Here is a 17,044-nt window from a genome sequence, read left to right as displayed (position 1 = left end):
TGTGTGTGTGTGTGTGTGTATACATATATATGTGTATGTGTGTGTATAATGCCATACTATTATTTTTAGTTGTTTATTTGGCTTTATTGGAACAGGGTTATCCTATGTAGCGAAGGCTGGCCCTGAACTTGATTCTCATTTCCTCAGCTCCCACTGTGCAATATTGGTATAAGTGAATACTACCACATCTCTCTTGCTGTAATTTTCAAATATTCCTTGTAACCATAATCCTTTTGGTTTCTACTCTTAAAATCCCCACATGCTTTTTGCACCTGAGGTCACAATCATTTTTCTTCATTTAATTGCTCAAGTCTGTAAGACAGATTTTCTTGTTCATCTAATTTTGGTGTTATTAGTTAAAAACACATTCAACCTTTTGGAGTCTGCATACTTAAAAAGCACGTCTCCAAGGGACCAGGTCATGGGAACCCTTGCCATGGTACTAGAATTTGTCCCTGCAGCTGTTTGGCAACATGTCATCAAATTGAGATGGATTGTTTTGCCTGGAGTGTGCCTTTAATTTGCATGTGTCTGTTAGCTAGGCCCTTGTTCTTATTTCTGAGAAGGATAATTTACCAGCGTCTATGGTAATGAGCTAGCTAACTGAAATCATTGGCTCTTTATAATCAGCGCAGTTGGATCCCTGAGGATCTGACTCCTGTTGGCTCAGATACAGCTTTGTCCTGCTCACTGTTTAGAAATTTGGAAAATATTGATCAGTGGATACATGGCTGAAATAATTTTGCCTTTTAAAGTATATTTTCTTTGCAAAAACATTTTGTCAGACATTTATAACACTTCAATTCAATCTTTTTAAAGAAGAAAATGTTCAAATGTAGATCAGCACTGTAAATATCCATGCTTACATGATTACTTCGTGGTGTTGGATGAGCAAATCATGAAGTGTAAAGTTCTGTTAAATTATCTGTGGCAGATTTAAACCATTTTTAATTTGCTTGTTAGCAATTATCTTCTGTAACTAATATTATGGATGGTTTATAAATGTCATTTAAAAGAAAACCTGATTATTTTTGTAATAAATCAGATATTTTTAGGCTTTATAATTTTAAAAATATTTTTAAAATTTATTGTTACTTTTATAACTTTACATAAAATGTTTTAAAAAATAATCATGTAATATGCTAGATACATTTATGACTGTGTTAGTTTGCTTTTTATTACTGTGATAAAATACAGACCAAAAGCAAATTGTAGAGGAAAGATTTTATTTTTTCTTATAGCTTACAACATGAAGATGAAATCATGGAAGAGATTTGACCAGGAATCTGGTGGCAGGAACTAAAACAGAGACCCTGGAGGAACACTGCTTACTGGCTTGCTCTATTTTTTTCTTATACCTCTCAAGAATATCTAGCCAGGATTGGCACCACCCATGGCAGGCTGAGTGAGCTTCCCCATGACAATCATTAGTAGGAAAAGGCTGAAAGACTGATCTACAGGCCAATTTGATGCAGGTATTTTCTTAACAAAGGTTCCCTCTTCCCAGAAGACTCTAGCCTCTGTCAAGTTGACAAAAAGTTAATCAGTGCACTGACAATTTCTAAACCAGGTTCTAGTTTTCAAAAGGTTGGAGAAACTTCCTCATGTTTTTAGACTGAAGAATCAATCAACTTTTATGTTTTCTATTAGTGGTTTAGATTGACATTACAGGCACAAAAATAGATTAACCCTGAGGATTATTTTACTTTTCTAAACTTTTATTATTTACATAATTTTTATTTGGAACATATTCTTTCTTTATTATTTTTGTTTATGATTGCTGTTGTTGTAAAACTTCTTTATCTAAGTATTAAGGCAATGAGAGATTGATGGTACCATAAAAACCCTATTCATAGTAAATGCTTCCCTTGAAAATACCTCCTATAACATACATTCCCATTTTATACAGCTTTATTAACTAATAGAAAACACTCAAAAGCTATTATGTATCTCCCAAGTCTTCAAGGCTCACTCATTATTATAATTTAAAAATATTAAATAGGAAAATCTAGAAATATGCAAATTCATATTTTAAGTTGCTCAGCATGCTTTGTTGCATTATATCTTATAGCCTTGTTCCAACCTGTCCAGAACATAAATCCTTTCTTTTCCTAGTGTATCCATGTTGTATAAGTAACATATTCATTAGGCATTTATCAGCCATCTCTGATTTTATTGGTATATTGTAGTTTATATTCTACTGACAATTAGTTTATTTAAAAGTGAGATAACAATTTTGGAATTCTGAGAAGGAGAGTTTAGGTATTTCAAAAAGAAGAGAAGGGCTTCCCTTGAGGGGAAAAAGAGTTCTCAACTTAAACTTGTATGCACACCTACAATCAAAAAGAATTAAAAAGCACAGAGTACACATGGGGTTCAGTACTGAATATGAGTCACAGTAAGAGCCTTGGAGTAAATCCTCTAAGATCAAAGAGGACTACTTTACACATACATAAATATTTCCATATACAGGTGGACATATTGACCACAGTTGAGGGGGTGGCAAAGATATTTGCAAGGTTTTCAAAATTCATTCGATCTACCCAAGCATCCATCAAAAGCAGCACTTAGACTATAAAAGAGCCTAATAACTGAAGCCTTATTTCATCAACTCTGTTCTCTTTTTTTCCTTAATGGAGAAGACAAACAAAAAAGGACCAGTGACAGAAATTATTTCAGTAGGGCCTTGGCAGAGTACAGAGCAGCCTATTTCATCAGACACATTTCATTCACAGATTATTAAAATTGGAAATAAAAAAAATAAATAGTAACATGCAATGTCCATCATCTTTCGGCAGTCTGGTAAAATGGTAAACATCTTAATGAATGACAAATGGCTTTGTATGTCACCAAATGTAGTGAGTAGCTTGCTGTTTGAGGGGATAAATGGCTGCCTCATTAGCATTCAAGATATTTTTAAAAACTGATATTTCTGATTACAATGCCTTTAACTGGTTAACTCAAAGAAATAGAAAGGTTCTAAGATCCTTCTCTTTAGAAAAGAACCAAAATTCACCTTCACTTTAATAAATATTAAACGGATTTGATCTGTGGTGTGTGTTTGTGTGTGTGTGTGTTCCCTTTTTTGTGTATTAGCGTCTTTCTGTATCTTTATTTTGGTTTCTCTGTCTTTCTCCATGCCTTTAATTTTAGTAAAGAGATTCACTAAGCTTCTAGAAAGCTTCACAATGGAGGGAAGTTGCAAATAAACAAAAACAGTTGACTTTCAAGGACAGAAAGGAAGATTTACTAGAAGATAGTGAGCATCCCATGTGGAAGATACATCCAGCAGATTGGTGCTCTATGAGAGTGGGTGGGCTAACTGCATTAGAATTGTTTTGTGGACTTCCTTGCTCATCTTCTCCCTCCTTCTGTTCTTCATTGGGACTTTGGGAGCTCAGTCCAGTGTTCCAGTGTGGGTCTCTGTCTCTATCTCCATCCATCGCCAGATGAAGGTTCTATGGTGATATGCAAAATATTCATCAGTATGGCTATAGGATAGGATAATTTCAGGTTCCCTATCCTCAGCTGCCCCAGCAACTAACTGGGGACCTTGCCTTATGCACCTGGGAGCCCCTCTAGGTCCAAGTCTCTTCCCAACCCTAAGATGGCTCCCTTAATTAAGATATGTGCTTCCTTGCTCCCCTATCCAACCTTCCTGTATCCCAATCATCCCGTGGAAGTCAGGACCAAGAGGAGTGCACCCACCCACGGAGACAGTGGAGCTGATCTATTGGGAGCTCACCAAGGCCAGCTGGATTGTGACTGAAAAAGCAGGGGATAAACCCGGACTCTCTGAATATGGCGGACAATGAGGGTTGCTGAGAAGCCAAGGACAATGACACTGGGTTTTGATCCTACTTCTTGTTCTGGCTTTGTGGGGGCCTAGCCAGTTTGGATGTTCACCTTCCTAGACCAGGATGGAGGGGGGAGGACTTTGGACTTTCCACAGGGCAGGGAACCCTGACTGCTCTTCAGACTTGAGAGGGAGGGGGAGAGGAGTGGGGGGAGGGCGGGAGGAGTGGGAGGCTGGGAGGAGGCGGAAATTTTTTTTTCTCAATAAAAAAAAATTAAACAAAATAAAAAGGAAAAAAGAAACAAACAAACAAACAAACAAAAAAGAATTGCTTTGTGGAACAAATCCCTCCTAAGACTCTATTCTGTGTGCCAATGTATTTGGTTACTGCTGATTTCATTTCTTTATAATAATCTTGGTATTATTGGAGCCCTGTAAATGACCCACCTCAATTAGAATATAAAGAGATTGGGGGATGCTTGTATTTACAGTCCAGCATATTTATATACACGCAGACAGATATGCATGTACTCATATATCTTAATTGACAGCTTACTTCTGAAGAAGTTGCAGGCTGGTGAAACTGGAATTTGGCCCATGTAATCTCTTGGAATATGTGAGAAATACAATTTTTTGGGTTTCACCCCAATCCAGCAGAATTAGAAATTCCAAGAGAAATGAGGAAGCTGCTTTGACAGACTGCCCATGAACTCTGATGTATATTCAGCTGCACATGTTACTGATAATTGACTTGTTGGCTGCTTCCTACCTGTGTACTTGTCCTCCTCCATGTTCATGACAACAGATATCAGCTTGAAATTAATGCAGCACCTAATAATTCCACAAATCTCAGTAACTTAAATTGGCACAAGTTTCACTTCTTGTTCATTTGCCATGCTCACTGTGGGATGGCTGCATATTAATAGGTGCTCAGAAATTCAGAATTTTGGAAGAGTCCTCACCTTGAGTATTTCTGGTAATCTTGTCACAGTGAAAATCCTAAGCCATCAGCTGTTGCCTGGAGATCAGGAGTGACTCAGACTTGTCATAACAACTCTGTCTGTAGAGCTCAGAGGAGATGATGAGGTTTCTATCATGGCCAGTTTTACTTGTCAATTTGGCAGAATTTTGAGCCACCCAGGAAAAGTCTTTCAATGAAGCATCTTCCACATCAGGTTGGGCCATGGATGTGTCTCTGGAAGATTATTTTGAATATATTAATTGTTGTGTGAAGGCCCAGCTCAGTGGAAGCAGCGCTAGTCCCTGGGCCAAGATTATGGACAGCATAACTGTAGAGTACGCACTCATTCTCCTTTCTTAGTTCTTGACTGCGGAGATTACTACCTGAAGTGGCAGGCTGTACCTTGGAAACGTGAGCTGAGTAAATCCCTTCTCCTTTAAGGTTGCTTTGGTCAGGTTTTTATTACAGCAACAGCAGTAAGGCTAAAGCAAACACAGTGAACCATTTTTGCCAGTTCCTTGCAATTGACTGACTTAAATACATATATCAAACAGACACGCATACATGCACACAAGTCTCAATTATCCCAGTGCATCATCTATTCAAGATCACCAGAAAATTTATGCGATCTCATGAAGTTGTTCCATAAGATACTCAACAAAATACCTGGTACATACTAGATGCATGCGATTAATATGGCTAATCACTTCCACGGCAAGACTTTGGTCTTATGAATGGGGTTGTTTTGAAAGAACAGTAGCTGATGATATAGAGCTGCTGAACTCCTTCAGATTTATACACACTAGCTATAAAGTGATAATCTGAGAGTTTGCAATTAGGGCATTGTAATCCAGACTACTTTGTACTGGGTCTAAATAGGTAACAATGAATAAAGAAGTCTGGGGGGTTAAATTGTGCCTCTGAATATTAAATCCCTGAAACTTTCAAAAATTTTAGGAACAATGATATTAATATGATACTTAGTGGGTGAGGTGAACTTGGTTTCGACCTCAACTAACCTGATACTGTTTTCCATAATGAAGTGATTACAGAGCTACTGTGTTAATCAAGGTACAGATTCATCAATGGCTCAGTGAAGGATTCTGATCTGCCTTCTACAAAAATGAGCCTATATGCTAGTATATCTGGAGAAGTCCCAGTATAGATGAATATCCAGATTGTCATATCAGACCTAATTTAGCACTCACTCAGGTAATACAGGCTACAAATGAAAAGCAAATTTTTTATTGTCTTCTCAGTATTGAAATATGCAAATAATGCAGTAAAATTTTGGTAGTGGTACATCAAATATCACCTTCTGTATACACAGGCTTCTACTGGTGCTACAAATAATATCTCTTTCTGTAGACATAGGCTTATACTGATGCTAATTATATTATCACTTTCTGTATACTCGGACTTCTGATGTCATTTGTTGGGAAAGGAGCTACCATTATGAGAGTGTCTAAAAACATTCTTAGTATGGCACAGAAGAAAAACAGTGGGGACATTTCCCTTGGACCAGAACCTGGTCTGAGATGATCTTTCCCCTAAGCATTTTTTCTATTGCTAAGAAAGTCAGGTAGGATTAGGCCATGACAGTTAAGGTAATTAGATATTTGTCATCCGTAAATGCTGGGCACTGCAACAGCTTGGGTCACTTCTTCAGTATCCACTGAGAGCAGAAGCTTTATAAGTGGAACCACCCTGTTAGGATAGAATTTTTCTTTCTTTCTCTTCCTTATACTTTTAGCAGTTTTTTTTCTAAAAAAAACAAACAAACAAAAACCAGACAGAGCTCCAAAAACCCATGAGTGAATGGATGAAGGAGCTGTTGCAACACAGGAGATGGGAGGGGTGACAAGGAAAAGGTGATAAATGACAGTCAACGAAAACTCAGGTGAATGAAAGGGAAGGAGGCAAGAGAAAAACAGTAGAGTGTGACATCAATGGGAAGACCAAGTTTGTTGCTGCTGTTGTTTCTTTAATTTACTTTTGTTCTTACATCCCAACCACAGTTTCCCTCCCACTCTGCTCTCTATTTCCTCCCATCACATGCTCTCTGCATCCCACTCATTCTTCTCCACTGTTTCTCTTCAGATACAGGTGGTCTCCCGTGGATATCAGCCAGCCATGATATAGCAAGCTTCAATGAGACTACACAACTCCTCTTCTATTAAGGCTGGATGAGGCAAACCCAACATCAGGCAGCATAGTCAGAGACAGCTCCAGCTCTCACTGTTATAAGTCTCACACAAAGACTCTACACAACAGTAACATATATGTTAAGAGCCTAGATGAGTACTACGCAAGCTCCTGGTTGTTGGTTCAGTGTCTATGAGACCCCATGAACCCAACTAAGTTGGTTCTGTGGGTTTTCTTGTGGTGCCCTTAATACCACTGGGTCCTATAATCCTTAATTCCCCTCTTTCACAGGATTCGCTGAGATCTTCCTAATGTTTGGCTCTGGATCTCTGTATCTGTTTCCATCAGTTGCTGAGTGAAGCCTCTTTGATAACAGTCGAGTAAGGCAAATTCCAAGGAACCTATGAGGGTGACCCTAGCTAAAACTTCTAGCAATCAGGGTTTCTGTGAAGATGAAGACTATTCTGTTCAGGATTACATCACCAGAACCTAACATGGCCCTGTTGAATGCATCAGTGCATGAGTGAATGGATTGGATATATCTTGGTACAGTCTATGTGTTTTCTTTTCCAAGTAAATTTAGGTTCTATTTAGAAATAATTTATCTTATAATTAAGAAATAACATATAAACAGAGTGGGTGTGGCACATGGATGTAATCCCAGCACTCAGGAAGCAGAAACAGGCAGATCTCTGTGAGTTTGAAGCCAGCCAGGTCTACAAGAGCTAGTTCCAGGACAGGCTCCAAAGCTACAGAGAAACCCTGTCTCAGAAAACCAAAAAAAGAAAAGAAAAAGAAAAAATAACATTTTAGAAGTTATATTATAAAACATGACATGTATGCAACACATAGAGATAAATTCATGGCTATAAACACACATTTCTTCTGACATTAATCACTTTCATATGTTGGGAAATTTCTCCTTTTCTAGTAATTTCAAAATATGTCATATATTCATATAAATAACAGCTACTTACTATGTATGACATAGAAAACAAAACTAGCTTCAGAAAACTATAATTAAATGACAATGAGATTACGTTTCTCATGAGGTAGAATAGCAAGTATTAAGAAAACAACAATAGCCGGGCGGTGGTGGCCCATGCCTTTAATCCCAGCACTCGGGAGGCAGAGGCAGGCGGATCTCTGTGAGTTCGAGACCAGCCTGGTCTACAGAGCTAGTTCCAGGACAGGCTCCAAAGCCACAAAGAAACCCTGTTTCGAAAAACCAAAAAGAAAAAAGAAAACAATAAATATGGTGGAATAATTTTTTCTACACTGTGAAGATGTGTCACTCTGATTAGTTTAATAAATAACTGAACAGCCAATTAGCAGGCAGTAAGAGGTATAGGAGGGACAAAGAGAAAACTGTGGCAAGAAAAAGTAGAGTTGCCAGCTGGCTGCAGAGAGAACAAGACATACAAGAAGAGAGGTAAAATCCAAGAGTCACATCACATCAATTACTAGAAATAGGTTAATTTATATTATAAAAACTAGTTAGTAACTAGCCTAGACTATAGACTGAGCATTCATAATTAATAAGTAGTCTCAATATGATTATTTGGGAGATGATTGGCAGGAGAGAGAAAGGCTCATTACAAATGGCACTGAATATGGGGGCTCAAATATCCAAACAGAGGGCTTGAGAAAGCTAAGAAAAGCACTAGACAAGGAGCTGGATGTGGTTTCCTAATCCTGCCATCTCTCAGGAGGGCTGGTGCTCAGTGGTTTACAGAGGCATGCCTACTGACTGCTGCCTGTGGGCTGGAGCCAGCTGCCAGTGCTATGTGCAAGCACCATGCACTGAGCTGAACCATACAGCAGCTGACATGAAAGTTTAAGAGTTATCTCATGCACTCAGAAAATACTGTATATGCTTAGTAAAGCCAAAGCCAGACAGAGAAAACACCCACAAAGGTGTTTTATGTTTGGAAATAGGTGGGTATAGAAAGTCATGGAAAACGTAGTTCATAAATAATAAGATAAAGTCTTTAACAAGAGAAATAAAATAATATTAAAGGATAAGCCACATAAAGATGGAAAACACACAGAAAATCTCTATGTTATATGGTGTTTTGTTGAGTTTGAATTTGATAAACAAATGGCAGTTGCTGAAAGACATTGGATTATGAAAGCTGCGAAACTAAACCAACCTATATATTTTTAAAAGCATCTTAACTACAAAATGGTAGTCAAAAATATCTTGTGTTGGAAAAGAGGTCTTTCTTTTGTTTCCACAGACAATGAAAGGCTGTGGATTCATTCAAGGTTCATAGGGATCAGATTTGATCAGGCATGACTGCCGGAGAATTGTCTGTATTCTGTCAATCATGTTTTAAATAAACGCTGATTGGCCAGGCAGGAAATATAGGTGGGAAAACCAGACAGGAAGTAGAAATGATGTAATGAGAACAGGAAAATTCTGGGAAGGAGGAAGTTGATTCCTCCCACTCCTGCCCAGACCTCTGAAGCAGCAGGATGTGATCTGCCCCACTGAAAAAAGGTACTGAGCCACATGGTTAACATAGATCAGAAAAATGGGTTAATCAAGATGTGAGAGTTAGCCAGTGAGAGGCTAGAGCTAATGGGCTAATCAGCTTATAATTTATGGAGACCTATGTGTGATTTTCTTTGTGGCTAAACAGTTGTGGGGTACCTGGTGGGAGGACAAAAACCCCAACAACAAACAAGCCAGGCCCAGCCTTCATGTTACACATGATCCCCTGAAAATCCTAGCTACAGACACAAAGAAATAAATCTAAAAACACTGCAATACAACAAAGATCTAACATATCACCAACATGTTTAGCTCCTGAGTGTTTGTAAGGGGCTCAAAGTTATCATACCTCAAATATGTCGGAACAACCATGCTTTCATCAGTACTCTCAACAGCTAAGCTATAGAAACCACTTATGTATACAGCATCAGAGGAATGTATACATAAAGTCTGGTATGAATGAAACTAGGCCATTTGCAAGGAAATGGATGTAACCAGATTTCATTAAGCAAATTAAGTCAGACTCAGAAATGCAAATTTTCTCTCATTTTTTTCAGATTTAATATAAATTGTGTATGAATCTGTGACATGAAGTCACAACAAAAAGTGCATTGAGGAATAAATGGGACTAATAGGAAGTGGATATGCTCAAAATATGTTATATTCTTCTATGAAAATGTTCTTCTGAAACAAAGTACTCTGTACAATGTATATGAGTGAATAAAAAGCAAGAAAGAAAATGAGAACAAATGCCTCCTCTGTGTGTTCATACCCATTAGTAAACTACTTTCTGTCCCCACAACCAATTTCTTTCTCCAGAATCTATCAACCTCTACCCTGTGTTGACCTGCTTTGACTTCCACTGTTATGACTGAGAATATGCTATATTTGGCCTTCAGTTCATGGCATATTTCAATTAACACAATTTCAGATTCATCTCTTTTGTTGTCAACCAATGTTTTAAGCTTTTATGTGTCTAAGCAATATCTCACTGTTACACCTGCTGGTTTTGAATAATACTATTTTATTAAAATAAAAGTCAGCAGATAATAAGTATTCATTTGTGAAAAAAGAAAGTTCATAAAAGAGGCCAGTGAGTTGGCCCAGCAGGTCAAGATACTTGATGTTCAAGCCTGATGATTTAACTCTGAACTCTGGAATCTCTATAAACGTGGAAGGAAGAAACTCACTCCATCCCAAGTTGTCCTCTACGCTCTATCAACTCTCCCTGGTATGTGAGGTTACACAAACACATCATGTGTGCATGTATCCATGCTTAAATGAATAAATAGAAAGAAGGAACAAAATCATAGCCAGCATCCCTCAAGTGAATCACTGACATGTGCCACAGCAAGGATGCCTCATCACTCCATGCTTGGTAGGTTGGGTGGGTGTGTTGTTTCCTGGAATTTGTAAACTTTGCAAACGTTGAGTTACAGCAGGAAGGACACAAAATGGTTTACTATGGGACCCCTTTTTCTTTTTTGTACATATTTTAACATGTGTATGTATACTCTTTCTGTTTACATGTTTCATGGTAGGGTATGATTTATCAACTCCATATGATTTTTCTCTTTGAGGAAGAGTTATATATAAGAGCACTTTAATGGTTATAGGTATTGTAATGTTTTCCATGTGAAATGTCCCTCATATGCTCATGTGTCTGAACACTTAGTCCTCATTTGCTGATGCTATTTGGGAGGACTGTGTGACCTTTAGGAGGTTGAGCCTTGTTGGAGATAGTAAGTAGGTCGTTGGGGTAAGACTTGATTTTATAGCCAATCAACAATCCTTATTGCTCCATCTTTCTGTTTCCCAAACATGAGAAGTTGAAAGGTCCTATCTGCACACTCCTGCCTCCATGCCTTTCCCTCCATGATGGTCTGCATATGCTTGTGATGATTCATTTGTCAACTTGATGAGTTCCAGAATCACGTGGGAGATTAGCATCTGGGTAATCTTATGAGGGAATTACCTTGTTTAGATTAAGGTGGAGTGATCCATCTACTGTGGGTGGCACCGTCCCCTGAGGTGGAATTCTGAACTGAATAAATAAACACAACTTGAGTTGAGCACAAGCATTGTTCACTCTCTGCTTCTTGACTGTGGACATAATGTGGCCAGCTACCTCAAGTTTCTGCTACCATGACTTTGCCACTATGGTGTTGGTATACTTGAACTATAAGACAAACTAAACCACTGTCCTTTATTTAAGTTGACTTTTTCAGTCTATTTTAGTCACACAATAGGCATATAACTATGATGCCACACAAACTGAGAGCAGAATATACTCTTCATTCCTCTGTGTTTCTTCTTGTCAGATTTTATGGGGTTGTTATTAGCATACAGTGAGAAGAGATCACAGATACATAAACCATGTGAGTAATGAGCGGGAAAGCCCTCCATAAGATGTCAGCCATGGTACCACTAGAAAAATACAATGTAGAGTGTCTTGATTTGTTCAGCTACTGGTGATTTAATAATCTCAGTTCACACACTGAATAACATGAAGTTTGGGAAGATCTCCTATGGACAAAGAGGAATTAATGATAATACACTGAATATGGCCAAAAGGCAGTCTGAGAGCCAAAGATCCAAGAAAACTCAAGGAACAGCAGCCACATTTGTTCTTGAGACCCAGCATGATGAGCCTCCTAGGTGAGAATGGTGGAAACTACAGGCCCACTTTTAAGTACCTACTAATGATGCTAATTTTCACACATTAAAAGCAATGATTAGATAAAACAAGGACAATAACAAAAGTAAAATGTTCGGCATGACTTTGGTAACAAGGGGAGGAGCTATTGGGAGTTGATGGCTGCTGAAAAGGAAGAGTCACTCTCCTTTGGGGAGGTGACATGGTATGTTGTCAGTGCCCCAGAATATATAGGTAGCCTTAATTGGATCCGTGTTATTAACAGCAATTTCTTAAATAGAGATCTAAAATTGGATATGGGTTGAAGTCACCAGGAGTAGCTGGAGGAAGGCAGGTAATAGTAAATGGATATGATCAATATACATTGTACACGTAAAAGTCTTTTCAAAGAAGAAATAAAAATATTTCAAAAGAAAATGTATATGGAGGTAAGTGATAGTAATCAATATGTATTTCTAAATGCTGATTGCAACTAAAAATGTCAAAATTAAAGAATCTCAAGCAGTCCTTTATAATTTTCTTTAGGATTTGGTTCTCAACCTGTAGGTCAGGATCCCTTTAGGGGGTCAAGCAACCTTTTCACAGGTCACATGTCAAATATCCTGCATGCACATCAGCTATTTCTCTTATGATGCATAACAGTAACAAAATTTAAATTAAGTAGGAATGAAATAACTTATGGTTGGGAGTCATCTCATCATGAGGAACTGTATTAAAGGGTAACTGCATTAGCAAGGTTGAGAACCACTGCTCTCAGGTGATCTCAGTCTACAAATCAGCATATGTCCCAGGAGAGGACAAGCTCTCCATACCTGGCATGGAAAAAAGTAAAATGGAGACTTATTCAGTTCATTAAAAAAAAAAATCGTCAAATTGTGAGATAGCTATCCAAATCATAGTGATACACATCTCTCCTGTTGACATCTTTGTTTGCGGCTTTCTGTACTGTTCAATCATATATATGGCAAACTTTATTTGTTTACTTTTTTTAGTGGAAACTCAGATATCCACAAGAAAGATTGCTACTATTGCAGAGAGTTAATGGTAGTAGGAATTTGCTTAAAAAATCTAAGTAGTTTAAGGTAGTACTATGATAATGAAGCAAGTTTCAGGGCTGGAGAGATGGCTCATCAGTTAATAACAGTGGCAGGTCTTCTTGTAGGAGACTCCAGTTCAATTTCTAGCATCCACATGGTAGCTTGCAACCACTTGTAATTCCAGTTCCAAGCAATCTGATGTCCTCTTCTGACCACTGTGGGCACAGTGTGCATGAAATGTACAGATATACATACAGGTAAGATACCCATACACATAAAACAATTTTTTAAAAAATTAAAAATGTTCTTAAAAAATTCACATTCTTTATGCATTAGAGGGAAGTCATGTGGTAATTCTGTTTTGCTTTGAAATATATTATTTACTGTAAAGAAGTTTTATGAAGTGATTTTGAAGGAGGAATGTTGTTTTTTTCTGCTAGAAATATCTTAATCCTTTTCTAAAATAGTTTTCTCGTTATTGAAAAATTTCATAAATTGAGACATGTGGTGGTATCTATTCCCAATTCCCCTTCTATCTCCCCAGAACCTACTTCAGCTCATCCTCCTCCCAACTTCATGTCCCTATAAAATGGTATAAATGCCCATTGTCAAATATTACTTCTAAATAGCATTTGTTTGATTTTATAAATTACTCATGGTTGATAGGCCCTTAGGCACACTATATAATTAACTCTAAGAATGTAAATATAGTAAAATGAAATAAATAAACAAAACCCCACAGAATCTTTCCCATTGTAATAAACTGGAATTGATCGCTTCAGAATTCAGAAGGTTTTAAATAAACTTCCTTGAATTCAGATATTTATGATATACAGAAGATGCTAAATACATGGTATTGTATAAATCACACATTCTTTATGGAGTATTATATGACATGAATTGTTCACAAATATTTATAAACACTCCCAAGACACTGTAACCTTTTGAAGTGATTTATCCCTTAACAGAATGCATAAGATTATAACAGGTAACAAATTAATCCCTTGTAAAATATTTACCATGTATCATTTGCACTAATACTAATTAGTGTATTTATCATTTCAAGCAAGTGATAGGTGATTTAATGTTCTTCCTCAATGAGTTAGATGAGACGCTGTGACTCAATGTAAATATATCTTAATGAGCATTTGAGAAATCTCCTTCCCTAGTTTACTTACTGAAGACTGAAATGTAACTCTCACCAACTAAGCTGTGTAGAGTTCATAAATTAGTGGAAATTAGATATCTGGTAACTGTTTTGTAAATGAATAGAAATCAATCAGTTTTTTTAGAGGTGCTGTTCAAAAGGCTGGAGAGATGGCTCAGTGGTTCCGAGGTATTATTGCTCTTTCAGAGACATGGATGCTGTCCCCAGCACACACATCAGACTGCTCACAATCTCCTGAAACTCCAAAGCTTCAACAGTTCAAAACCCACCTCTGGATTCTGAAAGTAACTGGGTTCATAGACAGCCAGATACAAACACTCACACATAATTTAAATAAGCTCATTATTTCAAAATAATAAAATCCTATAAGCAAAATAAAAGTCACCGGGTAAGTCATCTACCTTGAAGTAACCTGATCTTACTTCTCTGAGCTACCAGGAATATTTTCTTTCTATCTAACTAAATTATCTCATACTTTCTCCCACAGATGACTGAGGACCTAAACCATGTACTTGCAAGTAGGGTAATAGCAAACCCTTCATAGCCCTCCTCCTCCATTTAGCTGTTTTCCTTGAGTGGCTAATCTGGTCCTGAAAAATTCTCTGGAACATCATCAAAGAACTTAATGGACTGAAGAAACCACTCAAATTTGACTGCCTTCTTAGAGACAGAAGGTAAAGTTAAGGAGTTTAGGGAAACTTTTTCTTAGGTGTAAATTTGAGAATTTTAGGACCATGGTCCTGGTAATTGGGAGAAGACAGAGAAGCCTAAGGCCTTGGTAGTTTGGGGAACAGAGTTCCAAGATCAGAGAAAAGGTAAAAGATCCCTTGGTGGCAATAGGCAGGTGGGGAAATAGGTTGTTGATTGACAGTACTTACCTGGAGTCCATTTGACATGTGAGGAGTGAATCCAAGTAGATTCCCTAAAGTTTACATAAGTTCTTATGTTTATAAAAAGAGGTAAAAATTTTGATATGTTAGCATTGCCACTGTTTGTAGTCTTTACTGAAACTCACATTAAAAAAGCAAAACAGTAGGCTCATGCCTTTTAGCCATTGTGAATTCTTGGGAACTCAAAAATGATTTTGACTAAAAGCATGTTAATTTTACTCTATTCAGAAGACTGGGTGTATATAGATAAGACCGATGGTTTTAGCACAATGGCAAGTCCTTTATTTGATTTTGGTTTTCTTTTCTTTTCTTTACAAGACCAGGTTACTCTGTGTAGCCCTGGGTGACCCTGAACTTGCTCTGTAGACAAGGGAGTACTCAAACTCTGAACTCAGAGATCTGTCTGCCATTGCCTCCTAAGTGCTGGGATTAAAGGCCTTTGCCATCACCACCTGGGAAACATATACTTAGAAAACAACCAAAGGAAATTTAACGTCTTGAGCTTGTGAATATAATAGTAATCTGTGTCTTACCAGAGCTCAAAAGCTTATCGGAACTCCATTGATCAATGGTAAAATTCTTAAGTCTTACTATAGTAATAGCATAGTGAGGGAAAGAAATCTGAAGCATTTTTTTTTATTTTTATACACCTTAAATTACTGTTTTCCCCAATTATTTACCATGAGACATGGGTTACGTGGTTGGTTACTGGCAGTAGTCATTGCAAAAAAAGTTAATTTAAATAAAGGAATAGCAAAAACTTACTTGAAACCTATTTTGTAAGTTTTTTTCTTTTCTTTATGTTTTTGGGGGTCTGGAGCAAGGTAAACTATGTCTAGACCTAGCAGTAGCTCTAGGAAAGTGAGGCCTGTGCATGATTTTTAAATGTGAAGAGAAGTTGGATCTAAAGAAGAGACATGGCCACAGGTTCCATAGGGACCAACACACAATGAAGAAAGACAATGAAGGCACCTGAAACTTTGGCTGCCTCTATTAAACTGACAAAGCTATCACTAGGCTAATTGTCAATGCCATCAGAGACCTGAGAAGGATAAATTTCCCCAGAGTAGGACCAAACAGATTCAAAATCTATTAAAAGTGAGACTTACTGGACACCTGGACAACCACCTATGTTTCTCTGTGGTTGTTGGGGGCAGAGGTCAGCTGCCACACCCAGATCTGACAGACTCTTTCCTGGAATAAGAACTTTGGGTTTGGGGGAGTCTGGCCTAATTTGTCTAGGCAAAGTGGGGCATTCAGCTCCCCAGTATCCTGATTGTTCAGGGTCTGCACAGGGTCTAGGCAGCAGAGAACACCAAGGGCAGTTTTTACCCTGTGGCTGGTTTTGCCACATTTAAAGCAAACACCAGGTGAAGTTCTTCTGTGCTTTATCTTCTTTTTGTTACTTATTTTAGTATCCCAGAGGTACTGCCAGGAGCTAGTAATATTATTTTTTAAAAAATGCTGCAAGATCCCCCAGGCAGTAGGCAGCAGAAATGCTGTAGGTCCCAAATGGTGGTAGCGGGCCTTGTAGTGGCAGGCAGTGGGCTCTCGGAGCAGCCAGTCCCAGGCAGAAATGGCTGCCGGTCCCAGAACTGTGGCCTGAGCGGTGGTGGCGGGCCATGTGGCAGCAGGCAGTGGGCCCCAGGCAGAGATGGCTGCTGGTCTCAGAGCAGTGGTGGCGGGCCATGTGGCAGCAGGCAGTGGGCCCCAGGCAGAGACGGCTGCTGGTCCCTGAGCAATGGCTGGTCCCAGGCAGGGAGACACATGGCGGCCGGGCAGAAGACAGAAACATGGATAGACACGACATGCAGGGTGAGGTTGAATGTTTATTCAGGGGGTTATGGAGGAGGAAGGGTGAAGGGAGGACAGAGAGAGAGAGAGGGAGAGAGAG

This window comes from Microtus ochrogaster, assembly GCF_000317375.1.
Source record: "Microtus ochrogaster isolate Prairie Vole_2 chromosome 14 unlocalized genomic scaffold, MicOch1.0 chr14_random_3, whole genome shotgun sequence".
Classification (NCBI taxonomy): domain Eukaryota; kingdom Metazoa; phylum Chordata; class Mammalia; order Rodentia; family Cricetidae; genus Microtus; species Microtus ochrogaster.
This window is presented reverse-complemented; position numbering follows the sequence as displayed.